Raw genomic sequence first — 15,910 nt, 5'->3', positions numbered from 1 at the left:
TAAGTGTCCGTAATGGCGGGAAGAGAGACCCCGATGATCTTCTCAGCTGATTCCACTATCCGCTGCAGGGTCTTGCGATCCGAGATGGTGCAATTTCCGAACCAGGCAGTGATTCAGATGCCCAGGATGCTCTCAATACAACCCCTGTAGAATGTGGTGAGGATGGGGTGGGAGATGGACTTTCCTCAGCCTTCGCAGAAATTAGAGACGCTGCTGGGCTTTCTTTACTATGGAGGTGGTGTTGAGGGACGAGGTAAGATTCTCCGCCAGGTGAACACCAAGAAATTTAGTGCTGTTAACGATCTCTACCGAGGAGCCGTTGATGTTCAGCGGGGAGTGGTCGCTCCGTGCCCTCCTGAAGTCAACAACCATCTCTTTTGTTTTGTTCACACTCAGAGATAGGTTGTTGGCTCTGCACCAGTCCGTTAGCCGCTGCACTTCCTCTCTGTAGGCTGACTCATTCTTGCTGACGAGAACCACCACGGTCGTGTCATCGGCGAACTTGATGATATGGTTCGAGCTGTGTGTTGCAGCACAGTCGTGGGTCAGCAGAGTGAACAACAGTGGACTGAGCACTCAGCCCTGGGTGTAAACTCACACTCTCCTGCTCAGATCAAAATCAAAGGTGCATCGATTCGAAGTTAATTACAATAATAAGCAGGGTGTCTCAGAGGCACAAAATCAAATGTAACATTCCAGTGGAATGCTCAGCTTGAGAGACGCCTAGTCACCCGGACACAGCAAGCATTAAAAATCACGAGTGCTCTAGGTGAGGCTCGAACTCACAGCCTCGGCATTTCTCCGCCGTGTACTGCCATATAAGTACCGCGCGCTAACCGATTGCGCCACTAGAGCCCAGGGCTGCAAACACGTATTTTCCCATATGGAAAGAAGATTTAGAAGAAGTTTACAGATATCATAGAGCATAGAGTTTAAAAATATACAGCAGGTGAAAAGGACGTTCGGCCCACTATGTATTGCCATACCAGCTAAAAAGCTAATCAAAGGCAATCAAACTCTAATCCCTCCTCCCTACCCTGTCCATATCCCTCGATCTTCCTTACATCCGTCTGCATATCGAGTCAACAAATGTGCACATCAGATACCACCTATAAATTTGCTGATAATGCTAACATTGTTGGTCGAATCTCAGATGGAGACGAGAGGGCGAACAGGGGTGAGATATGTCAACTAGTTGAGAGGTGTCGCAGCAACAAACTTGCACTGAACGTCAGTAAGACGAAAAAGCTCATTGTGTACTTTAGGAAGGAGAGAGATACCAATCCTCATAGAGGGACCAGAAGCGGAGAGTGTGAGCCGTTTCAGGTTCCTGGGTGTTGAGATCTCTGAGGACTTAACCTGCTCCCGACATATCGATGCAGTTATAAAGAAGGCAAGACAGCGGCTATACAGCACTTCATTAAGAGATTAACGAATGAACTCAAAAAAACTTCTGGAGAGTATTCTGACGGGCTGCGTTACGTCTGGTATGGTGGGGGGAGGTGCTGCTACTCTACCGGATGGTGAGATGGGGAGATGGGGAGAAAGGGATAAGGGGAGATGGGGAGCCTTATGATCATGCGGATGAGAGCTATGGATGGGGAGAACAAGGGAGCACTCAGTACTCAGTAGGCGAACTTTAGGTACAGACTTCCCAAGAGCAAAGGTGGCAGGCCACAATTGCAGTCTGATTCTTGAAGGAACAGCGGCATCTAACCATTCTCCGGCGGAATGTAGTGTCGAGACTTGGATGGCAGTCTTTGTTATGTTGGAAAAATGACGCTGGAGCTCTTCCCTGGTTCGGAACTGAAGGGTGCTTGAAGTTAATCTTCATGCTCTCTTGAATCTTTCTTTGTAAGTTGTTACTCTGTCCGTTCAGACGCCACATTAGGGCTGAAAATTTGAGTTTTCATTATAGTTGTTTATCCGCTCGCAGTGCTTCATTTTCTCAGCCAGATCATGTGAACCTTCACTTACCTTTTGCACTCGAGGTCCCTCCAATAATATATCATCAATGTTGTTAAATCTGGGGGCCCAAGTGGGAGATTGCTAGTGACCGACCCGCTGGCTAACGGATCATGACAGTCAGTCTGCCTTGGTAAATCGCTCCAGTAAGACTGAGAAAATAATCATTTCCAAACTCCACACGTGCTTCTCATTGATAATCTCCTTCTGGAACCCTCTCCATCAAATTCGCAATATCTGACACAGCAGCATATAGTTAGAGGGACAAACAGACAAAAACAGACAGCAGAGGACAGGCAGCCAGACAGACGGATAGGTAGATAGACAGACAGAGTTATGCAGACCAGAAAGACCTAATCTACAAATCAGCAAAGAACGAGACACGAAGCAAGGAGTGGAAATATGTGTGTGTGTGTGTGTGTGTGTGTGTGTGTGTGTGTGTGTGTGTGTGTGTGTGTGTGTGTGTGTGTGTGTGTGTGTGTGTGTGTGCGCGCGCGCACGAGCGCGTATTCAGGGGTGTCAAACACATTTTAGGTCACGGGCCGGATTGAGCAAAATGCAGCTTCATGCGGGCCGGATCAATCGGACGCGTGCGAACGCAGCTTTCGTTGCCTCCGTTTTTTCAGCCTGCTCTCATGTGTCTCAGTCTCTGCTATAACTACAAAGTGTTTCACTTTACAAATTCCGTTTCTTATGAAGAAGACTGCCGAATAAACACTAAAAACCCTGAAAACCTGGTACCTGAATAAACTCAGCATTAGCCATATCATACGCCATAGGCGCTTCGATTACTGGGGCCAGCTTTAATAGTAATTAGATATTATCTCGCGGGCCAAAGATAATTCCTAATTCCACCGCGGGCCTTGAGTTTGACATATATGTGCTATATGTATGTATGTGTGTGTGTGTATACATAGATAGATAGCTACAGAGAGAGAGAGAGAGAGAGAGAGAGAGAGAGAGAGAGAGAGAGAGAGAGAGAGAGAGGAGAGAGAGAGAGAGAGAGAGAGAGAGAGAGAGAGAGAGAGAGAGAGAGAGAGAGAGAGAGAGAGAGGAGAGAGAGAGAGAGAGAGTTGATAATTACTCAGAGATGAATGTTCTTACTCAAGGATGAAGATTCTTACTCAGGAATGGAGATTCCTACTTAGGGATGGATATTCCTACTCAGCGTGGCTCAATCAGATGCGTGAAAGGGACAGGGCATCGCCATGGAAGCAGCGAGAGGGCAGTTCGGCCGGTGTAAAAACAAAAGACGTTGCAGTTCATTCCCGATCCTTGCCAGCCGGTCAGGTAGATGATCAGGTGTCCTCTTCGCTCTGACTCGCGATGCCAGTGGAGAACGCCGCAGGCGGGGAACGTAGATCGAAGGTCAGTGGAATGAGCTTTACCAGTAGCATGGGTCGCAGAGTGGTAACTAAATCGCTGCGTCAAACGCCTACATCTGAAGACACTCAACACCTTCCGTTAACGAATGCCAAAACTTACAGATCCGATAAACCTATGCCTTCATATTAGATGCACTTGATATGGAGAAGTAGTTAACACTACTGAACACCAGCATGTCTCTAATATTTCTTAAACTTCCTTATGAAACACTTCTTCCTCCTCCGTTTCAAGAATTGAACGATAGATTCTCCTCTGATATCTGAAATGTTTCATGTTCAGCAACTTCCTGATGAAACCCTTCTGCAGCGGTTTCACTGCAATTACATCCAAACTTTATGATTCTCTAATTAGACCATAATTATACGTCACTGCATCATGACCATTTCGGTTCGTGAGGGCTGGTCTTCGGAATGTGTTGAAATGCACATTACTCTACCCGTTCCCTACCCTCATTCCTGTTTGAAATCCCATGTCCTTGCCTTTCTCTACATCAGTAAACAAGAACCCCGTCATTCTTTGTCAATATCCCAACCCTACTCATCCATGGAATTTAATGACCGCAAAAGTGACCTTTGCTTTCCAGTCGATGACAATTTACCAGTATTTCATCTGCTTTTACAGCACGGCCTCGTTCGACAATTGCAGTTCAACCTCGAAGAGCATTCGCGCATTTTCCGACGTGATTCACCTGCCATTACAGCATGAATCTAATGTCCTCCAGCCCAAGATCTTAAGGCACAAAACTAACGGAGATGGAGTAGACTCTCACATGGTGGATTGGATAGTGGACTACTTGACAGATAGACCTCAGTATGTGCGGTTGGGAGACTGTAGGTCTGACACGGTGGTCAGCAGCACAGGAGCGCCGCAGAGAACCGTACTCTCTCCGGTCCTGTTCACCCTGTACACATCAGACTTCCAATATAACTCGGAGTCCTGCCATGTGCAGAAGTTCGCTGATGACACGGCCATAGTGGGGTGTGTCAGGAATGGACAGGAGGAGGAGTATAGGAAACTGATACAGGACTTTGTGATATGGTGCAACTCAAACTACCTGCGTCTCAATATCACCAAGACCAAGGAGATGGTGGTGGACTTTAGGAGATCTAGGCCCTCATATGGAGCCAGTGATCATTAATGGAGAATGTGTGGAGCAGGTTAAGACCTACAAGTATCTGGGAGTACAGTTAGACGAGAAGCTAGACTGGACTGCCAACACAGATGCCTTGTGCAGGAAGGCACAGAGTCGACTGTACTTCCTTAGAAGGTTGGCGTCATTCAATGTCTGCAGTGAGATGCTGAAGATGTTCTATAGGTCAGTTGTGGAGAGCGGCCTCTTCTTTGTGGTGGCGTGTTGGGGAGGAAGCATTAAGAAGAGGGACGCCTCACGTCTTAATAAGCTGGTAAGGAAGGCGGGCTCTGTCGTGGGCAAAGTACTGGAGAGTTTAACATCGGTAGCTGAGCGAAGGGCGCTGAGTAGGCTACGGTCAATTATGGAAAACCCTGAACATCCTCTACATAGCACCATCCAGAGACAGAGAAGCAGTTTCAGCGACAGGTTACTATCGATGCAATGCTCCTCAGACAGGATGAAGAGGTCAATACTCCCCAATGCCATTAGGCTTTACAATTCAACTGCCAGGACTTAAGAACTTTTTTTTAAAGCTATTATTAATGCTTTTTGAGTTAGTGATTTAGATGCATATCATATTATTACTGAGTTAAGTATTGTATGTAATTAGTTTTTGCTACAAGTGTATGGGACATTGGAAAAAAGGTTGAATTTCCCCATGGGGATGAATAAAGTATCTATCTATCTATCTATCTATCAATCTATCTATTCCATTCCCGTTTTTGTCAGTGTACGTCACGTGACAGGTTTTGTTACAAGGTCTGAAACAGAAACATAGACTCGTCCAGTGAAACGGACTTTGTTGGAAGAGAAACGAGCTAACGATCACCCTCGGACTGAAGACAAGATTAAATGTGTCAATTTTCAACATGGAGGTTGTGGGGCTGTGAAAGTTAAGTTCGACCAAGGCGTGTGTAACACTGGCTGCTCTTTAGGGTTTTATCCTACTAGGACGGGAAAGGGACATGGGTATCACCATGGTAAAACGGAGCGGGCAGTTCAGCCGGTGTAAGAGATTTGTGTTTCCGTACCAGATCATGATGCAGTCTGTCCGATGTTCTCCAGTACACACCCGTAGATGTTAATCTGAGTTTTAGCTGACGTCATAAATCTGCACAAACTGAAATATGACGTGTTATAAATGCTGGAAAACCTTTCCAGGACACTGCCAACAAATACTGCTCCTCGTAGTCTCTACACTAACAATTCCAGTCAATATTTGGGTAATTATAGCCGAACTGCAAACTACTCTGGTGTTCTTATAATTTCATAAGCTGGCTACATTTATTTATTTCTCTTCTGCTAGCATTTCAAAAACATTTGGAAATTGAAGCGCATAACATCTCAAGGTCCCCCCTTATCAACTCTGGAAAGCTGCCCAGAGGGAGGGAGGTGATTGATGGTGTCGGTGAATTCCAGTGTTAGTGTTGCACAGGGTGGAGTACAGTGCTGGGTGTGCCAAGTTCATCGTGGTCACTTCACAGTGTTCCGAGTTGTACAGGTCTGTGTCCTGGCTTTGAAAATCTGGATATTGTAAAGTTCATTGTCCTCGCAATCAGCTGCTGAATGTTCTTGTACAGGCACGTATGTTTATTTGATAGTTACACCCTCCTCTTCCTCAACACGCTGAGCTGCAGCAGAGTTTGCTTTCTGATTATCCAACTCCCTGCGGTTCCGTGCTGGATCTACACTGGTCAGTGTCCACGCAGTCCAGAGCTGGTTTGCACAGGTCTGTGTTCTTGCAGCGTTGCAGGTCGTTGGTGTACTCAGCGGGCTGGGCATGGGCGGCAGTGAATTCACACTGAAATGTTCATGTCTTTATCTCTACAGCAAATGATTTGTGCTGAAAATATGAGACTTCACAGAGCAGTGTTGCGTTTATTGGGGTCTGGGTTCATCCATTTTTCCGCCCCAACAGTACAGAGCTGGTGGGGTTCATTTATCAGAGGTACAGCACAAAACTGGGATTATCCAGCTCTGTGTCATCAGTGTTATATTCTGATCCATAACTGTCGTTGTACTCTAGTCTTGTTCTGGCCTGTGCAAACACTGGGAGGAGCTGTGCTCTGGCTGCTCTGTGTGCTTGGAATGTAGTGCCATTGCTTTCAGAGAAGTGTGACCTTATTACAAAAACTAATCTTGTACTACGTTCCCACTGCCACGTTCCTACAGCTCGGCAGGTTAATTCTCCTGGAGGACCTGACCACTTTCGCTCTGAATACTCTAGTTGGTTGTTCCCACCACCCGAGCAGGAAGTGTCCCATTCTCATACTCATTGACCAATAAACATTAACCAGTACAGTACTGTGTGTGTGATGCCAATGATCACAATTAAATTCAACTCATACTCATAATTCAGTTTTGCTAACTGAAGGTGAACCTCAGCCTCAGTAAGTACTTTACCTTCAGCAAACATTCCCAACACCTCCTCTTCAAATTTCCCCTTGGCTACATAATGCTGTGCTATTAACAGCTGTATCTGAGCCTTCTTCATGCGAGTGGTCACCTTAACCTTTAACTGACGAGCAATTCCCAACAGCACATCCCTCTTAGCATCATCCAGCGCCTCCTGGGTTGGTTCGGCCACAAACGTATTAACCTCAAACTCCATTTCTGCTGATAATCCTCTCACACAAATCGGAAGGGAATTTCCCCAATCAAATCAACTAGTCAATCAAGCCCCCAACAAATTTTAGAATGGCTCCCACCAGTTTTTGTTCATCTCCGGGACGAGTGCCCGATTTACTCATATCCTGTATCGTGTTATAAAGAACCAGCAGATATGGACACACCTGGAGTCGGAGTCTTCCGTTATAAACTCTATATGAACTCTATATTTTAGTAACAACGTGAATAAAGTGATATAAAACAAGGTAAGGTAAAGAGGTTAACAAAGTATATGTATGCAATATCAGGTTCCCAATCTTCCCCAGCTCAGGTGATTGGGTGATACAGTCTCACGGTGGGATGGTAAGTGATCAGTTCAGTTCTGGAATTTGGTTTGAGTAGAGTTGGAGAGAGAGAGTTAGAGTGTTGGTTTGTCTTCCAATGCCGATGTCGATCCTCACGTCCTCCTCCTGCTCCTTAAGCTTACAATCACCGACTGTGACCACAAAAAGGGGATGCCGTCTTCTGTGGTGGAGCTATCAACCCCAGACCAGGGTTAAACACACCAATATCTCCGCACCGGTCACCCCTCCGTCCACACAGCGAGTAAAAACCCCGCCCTTGTCGTGGGCACACAAAGCTCACCAGTGTCCTCCTGGCCTCTGGGGTCGTGTGTCTCCTGTGGTGTGTCTTGTGTGTCTCTGGTGTGTGTCTCCTGTGGTGTGTCTTGTGTGTCTCTGGTGTGTGTCTCCTGTGGTATGTCTTGTGTGTCTCCTGTGCTGTGTCTTGTGTGTCTCTGGTGTGTGTCTCCTGTGGTGTGTCTTGTGTGTCTCTGGTGTGTGTATGATTAAAAAGTCAACGACCTTGTATATATCTCCAAGTGCTGAACACCAGCTGTCCATCACATAGCTCCGCCTTTCAGTTTCCAAGGCAACTCACAGACTTTCTGTCTCCCTACTGCTGAATTAGCACACAAGCTGTTCGCTCTCTCTCTCTTTCTCTCTCTCTCTCTCTCTCTCTCTCTCTCTCTCTCTCTCTCTCTCTCTCTCTCTCTCTCTCTCTCTCTCTCTCTCTCTCTCTCTCTCTCTCTCTCTCGTTTAAAGGAACAGTCAGCTTTAGAATAATCCTTCAGATCTCGTCACAATCTAAACATAGCTACAAGATCTGTGATATATTCGCATATTCTTAAGGAAGTTTTGTTGTCAGATTCTGAGCTGACGGCGAAAATTGCAAAATTTTTCAAAATTTCATGGACGTACATGTATGTGAAAGTCACGTGAGCCCTTTTCCCGCTCCCATTTTACCGCAGATCTGCCTTGTTTCCGAGGCTCCGCCCCCAGCTCTGATGAAATAAATTACGGTCCTGACTTTCCTTCAGTTCTGTGTTGAAGCGGGTCGGCGGCGGCGGCGGATCGTCTGTAGGGTCCGGATTAGGAGACGACCATCACCCCCAGAGTCGGGAATCCGGGGGAGGGTTCACCGTACGGGCGTGAAAACAAGTTCTCATCGGTGAGTACTGAGGCAGGTCCCGAGTGTGGACGTCTGATGTAAGGTATTGCATCCAGTTAACTTCCCCGATCTGGCGGCCTCTCTGCGCTTGCTGGACAGAACCTGCCGGGGTCGGTCTGTGTTGTGGGACCTTCACAACATACCGAATGAGATGAGCCGCCGCTCGGCCCCTCTTGCCCTGGTCCTAGGAGCGTGATGGGGCGGTGATACCGAGGCTGCACTCATCCATTGTGGTTTATCCCGGGAACTTTACCTTCATCACCCAGTCCCGCATCGGGTCCAAACCTGACCTGGATCGATAGCCGGTGTCTACAATGGAACAGCTTCTGCACTGCTGAAGTTCTGTAGAGCTGGAACTGCCAGCAGATTTATTGCACCTCGAAGGGGTTAAAACAGCAGCTGGTATTTTAGTTTAACCATTACAGAATGGCAGAGTGTTCAGATTTCATTGTGGTCATAAGGAAACTCAGAGCATGTGAGGTTGAGAATGTAACTTCCTTTTTTCGTTTAGTTCTGGTGGGCCTCTTCCTCAGTCACCAGGGAAACAGCCCACCACAGCTTCAAGGAGTGTTGAAGATTTTTATCACTCTACACAGCCCTTTAGCAGAAATTCAGTGGCCACAGGATCCAGTGTGGATTCGAGGGTGTTTTGAGCATTTACTGTATGGAATTATGGAATATATAATGTCTGTGCTGGAATGAACAGATGACTAATGAATCTTGTGATTGTACTTATGCAGATCTTTTTTTTAGAATGTCACAAACATCTTGTCGTCGGTCAATATTTAGAATTAAAAAAATAGAAAAATCTCTATACTCTGTTTCCAGGGCTATATTTACCGTTTAATATTGAAATATATTGTTCCTGTTCCACTACGGGAAAAGGGGCGACCAGCTGATTTGGTGTAGATTCCACTCAACAACAACATAATCAATAATATGCCCAGAGACATGATGAAATGTATCCGGGGCCATTTTGTAAATCACGGACCGAAAGTCAACTCGATCCCCGTCCAGACAACGGTCCTTCAGGTTACAATTCTGTCATGGGTTGGTGTAGGAGTGCTATTTTTTTTTTGAACTGTGAATAGCTGAGACACCGCAGCACATTAGCGGCAAAAAGGAGCTCTGGGAGTGCTGGGCCATTCGTTATCATCCTGGGATGAGGAGTCCAGGAACATGGAATTTCCAGTGTTTGGTGTTCGCCCGATCTTGTTGCTTCTACAGATGGAACTGGACATTCCTCCCTCCGCGATGAAGCAGACGTCTCCGACAGATAGTCACGGGTTGGGAGGAATACTGATTACTGTGTGAGACAGGGGAAAGATGTGTGATCATCTTGGGGGTGGGTTGGGACCCTGTGAGGATGGGTCCTGGGACATCACACAGGTTTTGATACATATATAATGGACCCGTCGTTCAAGCTGCCCAGGAGTATGAGGTAATGCGTTAGTATTAATGCTCTGTGCTCAGATGTTTGGTTCTGGAGTTCCTTTGGAAGCAAAGAAAGAATAAGTTGCCACTCCTTCCCTCACAGTGAGAGGCTGTGAGTTAATGGGCAGTTCCGTGTTTGCAGCAGTAAATCCGGGGTTTAGTGTTCAATCCGTGTTTGGAAAGTCCCTCTCACTGTCCCCTACAGTCAGCTAGTGGGAGTCAAATAGAAACCCCAGAAGGAGAAGCTAAAGACAGACGTATCGATATTACAGAAGTACCAGCATTGCAGTGGTGTACAGGGAATTGCCGAGGCAGGAAGGGGAATTGGCCAGAATCACTCGCAGGGATGGCAGCAGAGCAGCAATCTGTGGGAAGTTGGAGGATTGGTGAGGTTGTAAAAACAAACAAAAGGCAACAAAAGTTGTTAAAAAAGCAGAGGTAGTACACCAAAGTAATCGAGCCGATAACATTAAAGAGGTTCCTAAAGGCCTCTTCAGATACATAAAGTGTAACAGAGAGGCACGACTGGATATCAGAACGCTGCAAACTGGGGATGTAGTAAATGAGACAAGGAATGGCGGATGAACTGAAGGTGTATTTTGCACCGATCTTCATGGAGGAAGTCTCTAGCAGTATATTGGAAGCTCAGGGGGCATCAAGTGTGTGAAGTTACCAAAACCAGAGAGAGGTTTCTTGGGAAACTGAAAGGTCTGACATTAGATATGTCACCTGGACTTGATGGCGGGTACCCCAGAATGTGGACTCAGGGCACTTGGAAACCCGTCAGAAAATAGGCCGTAGTCTTGTCTGACAAATCTGATGGAGTTCTTTGAAGAAATAACAAGCAGGATAGACAAAGGGGAATCGGTAGATGCTGTGTATTTGGATTTTTAGATGGTCTTTGTTACGCTTCAACACGTAAGGTTGCTTAACAAGCTACGAGATCACGGTATTACAAGAAAGATTCTAATATTGATAAAGCACAGGGTTCTTTGTTGGGAACGATTCTTTTACATCATATGCTAATGACGATGGAATTGATGGCTTGTTTGCAAAGTTTGCAGACAGAACGAAGATTGGTAGAGGGGCAACTTACACAGGAAACTGGGCAATTAAATGGAACAATGTGTCGAGAAATGTATGGTCATGCACTTTGGCAGACGAACGAAAGGGTTAGTTATTTTCTAAGTACAAAAGAAAACTGAGGTGCAAAGGGACTTAGGGGTCGTTGTGCAGGATTCCCTGAAGGTTAATTTGCAGGTTGAGTCTGTGGTGAGGAAGGCAAATGCGATGTTAGCATTCATCTCAAGAGGACTAGAATATAAAAGCAACGATGTGATGTTGAATCGGTATAAAACACTGGTGAGGCCGCAGGTATTCTGAGCAGGTCTGGACATCTTCGAAAGGAATGTGGTGAAACTGCGGAGGGTTCAAAGGGTGTTCGCAAAAGCGATTCCACAATTGAATGACTTCTCATGTGAACCGCGTTTGATGGCTCTGGGCCAGTACTCACTGGAATTCAGAAGAATCAGTGGTGACTTTATTGAAACCTATCGAATGGTGAAAAGCTTTGATAGAGTTGATGTAGAGATAATGTTTCCTTTGGTTGGATACAATAAGAGCGGATGACCCTACTTCAGAATAGAGGGGCCCATATTAGAATATTGCGAGCAGGGATTTCTTTTACCAGAGAATGTTGAATCTGTGGAAGTTTGTTTGTTTGTTTATTTTTTGGCCACAGGCAGCTATGAAGGCCAGATCTTTATATATATTTAAGGCAGAGGTTGTTTGGCTCTTGAATGGTGAGGGCATGGAAGGATTTGATGAGACGGCAGGAGATTGGGAATGTGAGGAAAATTAGATCATCCATGATGAAAGTGCGGAGCAGACTCGATGGGCCAAATAGCCTAATTCTGCTCCTATATCGTATGGTTGAATGGAGATAGGACATAACTTAGAACATAGAACGGTACATCACGGGAACACGTTCTTTGGAATCAAACCTGGAATCATTTTCCTGAACCTCCTTTTAACCCTCTCCATTTCAATCATCCTTTCTCATGTTAGGGGCCCAAACCTGCGCACAATACTCTCAGTGTTGCCTCATCAGGACTCTATAAATTCTCAACAGTACATCCTTCTTTTTATATTATAGTCCTCTTGAAATGAATGCAAATATCCCATTTGCCTTCTTCACCACCGACTCAGCCTGTATACTAACCTGTTGGGAAAACTGCACAAGCACTCCCAAGTCTCTTTACGCCTTGGCAGTTTTTTTTTATTTTTGAAATTTTGGCCCAACCTGTCCATGATCTCCACACAATTAAATTGGGCAATCTGTTTGTTTTTATCATTCACCGAGGTGCAATGAAAATATTGTTTTGCATACCATCCATACAGATCAATAGAGCACAACTGAACATTCAGGTGATATAGGGTAAGTGGAGCTACAGAGTGTAGCAAAACATCATTGTTTCAGAGAAAACAAAGCACACTTTGGCATACGGGGCAAGGTCATAGCAAGTTGCATTGTGAGGTTAAAGTGCATCTTATCTAGCTGAGGTCCATTCAGTTTGCTTATAGCAGCAGTTTGGGAGCCGTCCTTGAGTCTGGTGATTTGTGTTTTCCACTGAGTGTCTAATCTTCGTCCCAGGTGGAAAGCGAGAATGGACAGGACTGTGAGTTTATTTTGCCTGCTTCACTGATACAACAGGAAGTTCATACACAGCTCATGGCGGGCAGTCTGGTTTTCGCAATGTCTACGGCTCTCTACAGTTCCTGGCAGTCATGAGTAAAGTAGTAGCAGTACGAACGCGTAAAGTATCCTGTTGGGATACTTTCTATGGTATGTTGATGAAATTTAGTAAAGGGTTTATAATTTATAAAAGAAGTACAAGTTCGTCACAGCATTGTGGGCCGAAGGGCATGTATTGTGCTGTAGGTTTTCTATGTTCTATGTACACCACTCGCTGTGAGATGTGGGGACGATGTCTGAGGCTTCTGGATAGTAAACACAAAGTACACTGCAGATGCTGTGGTCCAATCAACACGTACAACACGCTGGAGGAACTCAGCAGGTCGGGCAGCATCCGTGGAAACGAGCAGTCGACGTTTCGGGTCGAGACCCTTCGTCAGGTCTGAAGAAGGAGGAGGCAGGGGCCGTATAAAGAAGATGGAGGGAGGGTGTGAAGGAGAAGGCTGGTAGGTACCAGGTGAAAAACCTATCAGAGGGAAGATCAAGGGGTAGGGGAAGGGAAGCAGGGAGGGGATAGGCAGGAAAGGTGAAGAAGGAATGTAAAGGGAAAGTACCATGGGCAGCAGAAGAAGGCAGAATTATTAGATTGGCAGCTAGAAGAGGAGACTGAGTTAACGTAGGATGGAGAATGGAGAGGGAAGGAATTACCGGAAGTTGGAGAATTCGATATTCATACCAAGGGGCTGGAGACTACCCAGACAGTATATGAGGAGTTGCTCTTTCAACCTGAGATGGCCTCATCATGCCAGTAGAGGAGGCCATGTAGGGACATATCCGAATGGGAATTTGAAGCAGAGTCGCAGTGGGTGGCAACCGGGAGATCCTGTCTGTTGGGGCGGGCAGGTTTCCGGGGTCGGTGAGTAGCAGATTCAGCTGTGTGACCCTGTGAAGTTGGGTCCAAGTGCAATGCACCCGGGGATGAAGCTGCTCAGGGTTTTGAGGTGTTGAGCCAGTATCTATTTTCTAAGCCCAGATGTTTGTTTCTGGAGTTCCATTGGAATTAATGACTGCTAATCTGGGGAGAGAATGAGTTCCCATTCCAGCCCTCTCAGAAAGAGGCTGAGAGTAAATGGGCTGTTCCGTGTTTGCAACAGAAATAGACCCGTGAGTTTGATGTTCAAACTGTGTGTGGAAATCCACCCCGCCCCCACTGCCCCTGTTTCTCAGTCGATGGAAAACAGGAAGAACCTCAAAATGCGGGAGATCTAGACTAAAAATGGGAAATTGTTGACAATTTTAGATTCTTCATTTCAAAATGGCTGCAGTGCTAATATGTGTCACAATGGCACTCACAGCGTATGATGTAGAGTTTGTTATTTCCCTTTTCGGTTAAGTTTGGAGTGCCATTCCCTCCGTTTCCAGGGTAACAGCGCACCAGAGCTGCAGGAAGTGTTGAACATATTCATGGCTCTGTGGTCATCGCAGAGCAAGGGTAACAGAGTGGTAGTGGGAGGAAAGGATGCTGTGAGCATTGACTGTACGGGATGTATTACACCAGGTCCGGAATAGACTCAGAAATAACAAAACGGTGGGACGGGGTGGCATTTACACAGCTTGGGGTGTTGCCGACATTTTGCAATCAGTTACAAACTGTGCAATAAAATGAAGAGGAAAAATATACAGTTGTATGAAATTTAAAAAAAGTTTGGGAGAAAATACAGGAAACGCTCCGCAGATCGCCAGATTCCGCATTCCACTCTCTGAGTGAAGCAGTCTCCCTCAGATTCCCCTTAAATAGTTCGATTTTCACCCTAAACCCACGCAACCAACCTAAGGGGGTGAACGCCAACATGCCTTCTCCCTATTTATACCATCATAGTTTGCATACATTTAGCAGGGGTTCGCAACGGAACCCACGGATATTGTTAGGGATCCATGGTATAAAGAAGTTTGCGAACCCCTGTAACTCAGTTCCTTAAATACCAGCAACATGTTATCCAAGGATGTATATTGTATGTATTTCTCTGACATTAAATGTGCCTTTGAAACCTTTGTCTGCCAGGGCTCCTGCAGTCTCTACGCTAGCCTGCCGCAAGGTCCGAGGGACACCTTGTCAGGCACTGGGTATTCATCCATCCTAATTCATGTCAACACAGCAAGCACCTGTTGTGCAATCTGTATACAATCCATGGCCCGACTCCCAGGTAAATATAGGCACAGAGAAGTTAGTAAAAATCTCCCCATCTCTTTCGGCTCCATTGGTAGATGAGAACGCTGATCCTCAGGAGAAATTTTGTGACAGTTATTGGGGCGGTGAGAAAACCACAAGTTTTCTCAATGAATTATCCTGCCACCAAACTGTCTGTTATCCATGGAAATGTGCACAATACAGTTGTGGTTTACAAAGTTCATGAGTGATTCTGGAATGGAAAAAAATAGTGTAGGAGGGGCTTTTAGTGTCTCCGGGCCTGTGCTCAATGGAAGGGCGGTGACTCTGGGAACAGCAACCTCAATGCAATCCTGCGGTCTGGGTAGATTGGATGGGGACAAGATGCTTCCAACAGAAGGAGAGTCTAGGATCTGAGGTCACCATCTGAACCCATTCAATTGTATCTGGGGACCTCCCCTTCCATCATTCTGTCGGTAGCAGGATCTGAATTGCACCTGTATCAATGCCGGGGGTTGATCGTAATTATAAGTTACTTGCAGACACAAGAATATAACGGAATATTTAACCACTTAATGGGAAAAAGAGTGAAATTCATGATTATCACCACAATGTATTGTGTGACGTCTTTTGTAAATATCCCATCGTGCACATTTAGAGCCGACAGGCAACATCCAACAATCTGTTTTGATTTTGCAACAGCTTCTGCACTACTGGAAGTTCAGAGATGGAACGACCAGCAGATGTACTGGAGGCACCTCGGGACAGGGTTAAAACAGCCACTGAAATTTTAGCTTCCCCATTACAAAATGGCTGAGAGCTCAGTATTTTTCTTTGTCATAATGAAACTCACAGCATGTGAGGTTGAGTTCCTTATTTCATATTTTCAGTTCTGCTGATCCGCTTCTCCACACCAGGGTAACAGCCCACAAGAGCTGGTGACCCACAGCCCGGTTCCCTGACCATTGAAAGCATCATCAGGTTCCAGTTCTGTTTGGGATGAGGGATTGTTAAC

At 45.9% G+C, this 15,910-nt stretch overlaps 1 protein-coding gene and 1 non-coding gene across 3 annotated transcripts in view; one reads left to right on the top strand and one right to left on the bottom strand.

The window, feature by feature from the left end:
• Positions 1-761: 761 nt before the first annotated feature.
• Positions 762-855, bottom strand: trnai-uau (transfer RNA isoleucine (anticodon UAU)). Its single transcript has 2 exons — positions 818-855; positions 762-797 (listed from the first exon to the last, which is right to left on the bottom strand). It is a non-coding gene; the product is annotated as a tRNA-Ile (tRNA).
• Positions 856-8,480: 7,625 nt separating this feature from the next.
• The window catches only part of LOC140720360 (NACHT, LRR and PYD domains-containing protein 3-like), a 44,127-nt gene continuing 36,697 nt past the window's right edge, over positions 8,481-15,910 (top strand). For both annotated transcript variants that reach the window (XM_073035230.1, XM_073035229.1), the window contains exon 1: positions 8,481-8,599. The gene's annotated coding sequence lies outside the window, so the exon portion shown is untranslated. The remainder of the gene's footprint in view (positions 8,600-15,910) is intronic.

The sequence above is a fragment of the Hemitrygon akajei genome, unplaced genomic scaffold (assembly GCF_048418815.1).
Source record: "Hemitrygon akajei unplaced genomic scaffold, sHemAka1.3 Scf000041, whole genome shotgun sequence".
Taxonomy (NCBI): domain Eukaryota; kingdom Metazoa; phylum Chordata; class Chondrichthyes; order Myliobatiformes; family Dasyatidae; genus Hemitrygon; species Hemitrygon akajei.
This window is presented reverse-complemented; position numbering and strand designations above follow the sequence as displayed.